We start from the raw sequence: 6,173 nt of genomic DNA, 5'->3' as shown, positions 1-6,173 counted from the left end.
TTCGTTTGGGTTTCATTTTAAAATTCAAGGCTTTGTTGTAAAACTGGTTCAAAGTCAGATGGCTTATTTTGTTAATTTTTCTTCTTCTTTTGTTTTCTTAATTCAAAAAAAATATATATATATTGAGGCATAAAATGCTCTTGAAAATGCAAAATAATTTTCACATTTATGTCACTCTTCATAACACTATTTTTAAACCGTTTTGGTGGATTAATTGGATGTATCATGGATGCCCTATCAAAAGAAAATTGGCTTTATTTGGTACCATATGCTCAAAATATTTTATGTTTTCAGATTTTTTTTGTTCAAAATGATTAACAAATAACTCAAAATATAAAATACTTTTCAAAATACATTTCAGAAAACTTTTTACACTTTCTCATAAGAATATTTTGACAAAACTGTCAAAACATATGCTTAGCTTTCACTAAAGTAAATGTTAACTTACTATTTAATAAAAATAAAAACTAAAAAAAATAGTGATCATGCGCACGTCCTTAATGGAGGAGAAAGGCAGCCGGACAGCAACTCCAACCAAATAGGGGTATAACGCAACCGCCTTTGCCATGTTCAGAGGTGGTCACACGGCAACCATAGTAGGTTTGGGGTGCCACATGCTACCTTAACCAGATCATGAATAATCGTGTAGCTACCTCTCTCTTTCATTGATTGTACCTACACGTCCACTCACATTTTTTTAAAACAAAATATATTATTTTGTTATAAACAGGTACACTTCATATGAAAATCAGGGTTGGCAAAATAAGTACTTGACACGATTCGTAAAGACCCGCGACCTGATTAACATATACATGAACACAACCTGTTTAGCTAAATGAGATGGCGGGTCTAACACGATTATAACACAAAAAATAGTCAGGTAACCCATTTAACCCGTTTAAAATAACTGAGTCATATCGGGTTGACACGACCCGTGTTCTTAGTAGGTAACCCGATACAACCCAATACATTCAAAAAGCCTTAAACTCTAAATTTTTTTTTTTAAAAAAATGTAATAATAATAATACCAATAACATTGTTAATTGTTAACAAATTGTTAATTTTTAGTCACTTATTTAGTCTCAGTGTGCGCATTCAATATACAACAGAGTGTTCAACCATTCAAGTTCTTGATGACCTCAAGTTTGTTGTAGTATGATATGGGCTATGTTAAGCAAATATGCATAGCCTAATTTTGACTATTCTTTTTGAGTATCACTTAGATGTGTCTAATGCGTACTCATCTTATAATAAATGGTTACATAGCCAATTCGGTATATATCATGTGGCTTAGGATTATTGCAATGTAATACAAGCTTAATATATGCCTATTTTGCACCCTTTCAATCCAAATCGTCACATTCATTATCAAAAATAGGAGCCCTAGCTAGATAAGCACATTACACAAAATTTAGCAATTTTCAACTTTATACATATTAGATAGTCAATTTATAATATAGCTAGGAGATTTTTTTTTTTTTTTAAAAAAAAAAAAAAAATTTATACGGGTCTGGTGGGTCGACCGGCCAGACACGGTTTGACCTGTCAAACCCAAACAGTAATTGGGTATGGCGGGTCGACCCGCTAAACACAAAATTAATTGGGTCTTAATTGAATAGACCCGATTAAGACCAAAACCCGATAAGGCCAAACACAATACCTATTTTTTCGTGTTGTGCTCATATCAGATTTGCAGGTCATGTCAAAATTGTCAACCCTACATGAAACATTATCTCAAATGCAAACTCCACTAAAGATCACTTTTTACCTATAAAAATTAATTTCACTTTTATATCAAATCAAAACATTTATTTAAAAAATAAACAAACAAACAAAAATATTTTGTAAAATTTTCTCAAATTTTAACAATTAAATAGTCGAGACAATAAACTTTCAAATTTGAAATGTTCTAGCAAACAAAATGATCGACTTTTCAAATTTTCTTGAAGTGTTCAATTCAAGCCACCAAAAATAGAACAGGTGAGGAGAGAGGGTGATTAAAAAATAAAAAATAAAAGCGAAAATTCAAAAGTCAAGATGTGAATATGTGATAAAGCTAGGACCCAGTTTCCCCTTATAGTCCGCCACTCTCGGTCTTTCACATTTGAACAACCTTAAAGTGGGGGCCACTTTAACGCGCTTTCGCTAAGTGCTGGTGGAGCCCATCAAATGTCTTTCTGTGTTTTTTTTTCCCTTTCGCATGCTTTAATAGTTTCCACTTTATACGCGCCTCTTCACAATGCACAAGCCCACGCGCCTTATATCCTAAATCAATAAGAATTTTGTCGAAAAAAAAAAACAGGGATGGAAGGACTACAAATGTCTACAAAATCATCATAATTCCTAAGTCATAGAGATTTAGGAATTCCCAAAAAAAAATAAGACACATATTGATTTTTATTTATGTTTTTAAAAAATGACAAATAAATTTTTTCACGTCATTGTGAGGCTTCAACACACACTCTATGTCAAATTAAATAAACTTAATCCCTCTATATCCCTTGTGCCACTGTCGTCTTCATCTTTCGATAGGTGTGATATTCGATCTGTGAGTTACTCTGAAATTTTTGGGCATGTGCATTTTTTGATTAGTGCATTTTTTAACAGTCTTTCTATGAAAATTTGGATTTGTTTTTTGGCATTGAAGCATCTTCAAAAATTATTTTCGGGCATTGGAAACAATCTATTCCTCTCTCTTTATGTTGTTTTTTTTTTTTTGGAAGATGAAGACGAAGACGGCAAGAATCTGTGGGGAAGATGAATACGACAACAAGTATCGTTGGAGAAAATGAAAACGACGGCAATAATCGTAGAGGAAGATGAAGAAGACGACGGCACATGGAATATAAAGAGATTATGTTTATTTAATTTGACGTGGAGTTTGTGTTGAAGACTCAAAATGACATGAAAATGCTTATTTATTATTTTTTAAAAACATAAATAAAAAAGAACACATGTCTAATTTTTATTGGGTGTAATGTAGCAAAGTAACGGTTTCCATTAAGTCATTTAATAAAAAATGAGTTTAAGAAGTAAAATGTTATTTTGGCAATTTGGCCTACCCTAGGGGCCAATAAATCATTTTTTAAACCATATAGAATGATTTGTAGATTAGGCTAACTACATGGACCAATTTTGCATTTAGTGAGTAATAAAAAAGACCACTAAAAAAAGCATTTTCCAAAATTAAAAATCACGTTATTTCAGTGGGCGTAAACCTCACTCTCGAAAAGGGCGAGTTGTATATGCAGAGTCAACCATAGGATTGGACCCGACCCGATCACGCGATTGACGATGGATTAGAGAACTTAAACTCACGCCCCCAGAGCCTTTACTGCTTCCAAACAAACTATATCCGGTCAAATAAAGGACATAATCTACTATTATATTAACTCTCCACTATTTTTATTTGAGAATAAACTAATTAGTAATAGACGTAATTGCCCACTTCCATAAAGTCAAACAGGGTTTAACAAAAATTTAAAAACAATTAAGTAAAAAACCTCAATTTGGAGCCTAGTGCCATGCTTCAGCGTTAAGGGTGCGTTTTATGATTGCGATTTCGTAAGAATAATTTACGTTTTTAAAAGATATATAAAAACATAAAGCGTTTGGTATTGCGATTTAAAAAGTACTTAATGTAAAATATAATTTTTTTTTTTTTTTTTTTAAATCTGCGATTTCAATAAGTAAGTTAAGGGTTGCTTATTTGAAAAAACTCAAATTTAAACCAAAATCACGATTTCGCATAACAAATATTTAATAAAAAAATACTTTTTAGCGTGTTTTACTAAACATATTTGCGATTTTAAAAAGTAGCGATTTAAAAAATACAATTTTTAAAAACGCAATTTTTAAAATCGCACTTATTGAAACCGTAATCCCAAACGGACCCTAAAAGACGTGTTAATTTTAAATTTTAATTATAAAATAAATACGGTAAATTTTATTTATTTTTATCAAGTTCAATTCGTATGTATAAAATTATATAATTTAACCTTAATATGACATCTTTAATTAAATGCATCAAATCTCTTAATTCTAACCCTCTAATTTTGTATTTGGTTTGTATCAGTTCGAAATTCATGTCAAAAATTGACAGCCATTTTGTCACGTGTCGGTTGACCAATTTAATTAAACAAATCAAACTCATTAACTCTAATATCTAAATTTTGTATTAAATTTATGTCAAATTCACAAGTCGTGTAAAAGTTGCTGCGCTAGTCGGGATGAAGCTAGTCACAATTCACATGCTAATGGGTATTTATTTATTTATTTTTTTCCTGAGCACATGCTAATGGGTAATTACACCCACACCATAATGACAATTCAAGTGGGGGAGATCATTTTGGGTACGTGTACGCATGGCTGTGCTTCTTATACACTCCATATTGGAAAAAAAAATGGATGAAAAAGACTTTTGATTAAAGTACTTTTGTTTGATGTTTGGACCGGAGAAAATAGTTGGCAATTTGGGGTAGGTTTGTTCCCATTAGGAGTTGTATTATTTTGAAAGTGTCCGATAAAAATAAAAAAATAAATAGAGACTCATTCTTACCTAATTTTGTAATTCACTTCATCGAAAATAAATAATAGTAATAAAAGTTACTAAACTATTTTTACCATTTGAAGGGTAATTTTCTTCTTCTTGTGCATTGCTTTAGATTTAGGTATTGTGTCAGTCTCGGCTCCACCTAATACTCTCAGTTTCAGCTTCATTTTATTGTTTTTCTAAGCTACTTTCAGGCTTCATTACACTGATGATGATAATTCTAATTGCTTTTGTTTCCCCCCTTTCCTTCCAATTAGCTTAATACTTTTCCTATTTATTGCTCTTATTTTCTTTATTGTAACGTTTTTCCCCCATTTGATCAGAAAAATAAAATAAAAGTTGATGATATACATGACAAGGATCAGCTTGGTGTTCACTCTTTGTATCTTTTTGCTCATGTCATCAAGCTCCATAAGTGTTTGTATAGTTTCTTTATCATCATACGCGTGATAATGGGAGATTCCTTGATCGAAGGCTTTTTCCTTACCAGTAACTAGTAAGTAGGAAATTTTTATTTCTTAGGGTGTAAGCATAAATAATATCTCAAGGTTTGTAATTCGAATTAGGATTGAGATATAACCCGTTTAATTAAATGGGTTGAGTTAATGTTAACTTATGTAATTTTATATTAACGACTCGAGACGACCCAACATCCGACGTTTAGGCTCTCAATTTTTGACACTACCTGTAGATTAAGGTTGACTTATATAGTCTTATACGTATGCACTAACGCAACTCGAAGTTTATACGTGAGCACAAATTGTCACCCTTAAATACACGGAGTATAAAAGTACACTAGAATATATACAAGGTAAAGATGGTGCGGGTTGGAAAAAAGAAAAAAAAGAAAAGAGATAAAACGTCGTAAAAAATGTGAAATGGTAACAAGAAATAAGATCTTTTGCTTTAAGAGTAAGAATACAGAATGGGTTTCATAGCTAATTAAATAGACAACTGAAAGCCATGTGCTGGTTTGACAATACACCAAAAGTATTTATCAAGTTTTGAGAAGTAGTGTTAGCCATCGCTAACTCTGCTGGATAATGGTAGGAAAATGGGAGTCACGCACATTCAATCATTCATTCATTTTATAATAATAATACATTAATATTATTTTTGTTATTATTATGTAATAATAAAAATAGGATGTGTGTGGCACGACACAACGAGAAAAATAGGGCAAATAAAAGAAAGAGGCTTCACATGATGATAAACGACATCCAACCATTCAACTCTCAATCTTCATGACTAGCTTAATTCCTCACTTGATCTTATTTTCTCTCATCTCTCACTTTATCTTCTTTTTTTTTTTTTTTTTTTTTTTTCTTTAAGAGAAATTAGTGTAATTTCCTATACATTATATTTTAAGTAATAGTTATAATTTAATTCATAGTCCACATGTAATCTTAAAATATAATGTTGAATAAATATAATCGAGTGTAATGGATTTTCCTTTTTGATAAGCTGATTGTCTCGGTGATTGTTTGATTTAGTAGTTTAAAAGAATAGTAATTTTGAAACGTAGTTAATGAAAACGTGACTTTTTAAAAACACAGTAATAGAGGGCAAAATAAAACTCATAAATAAGTTTGAAGAGAAAAAAAATATGCACAAAATAAGA

This window comes from Corylus avellana, chromosome ca2 (genome assembly GCF_901000735.1).
Source record: "Corylus avellana chromosome ca2, CavTom2PMs-1.0".
NCBI lineage: Eukaryota > Viridiplantae > Streptophyta > Magnoliopsida > Fagales > Betulaceae > Corylus > Corylus avellana.
Note: the sequence above shows the minus strand (reverse complement) of the source record.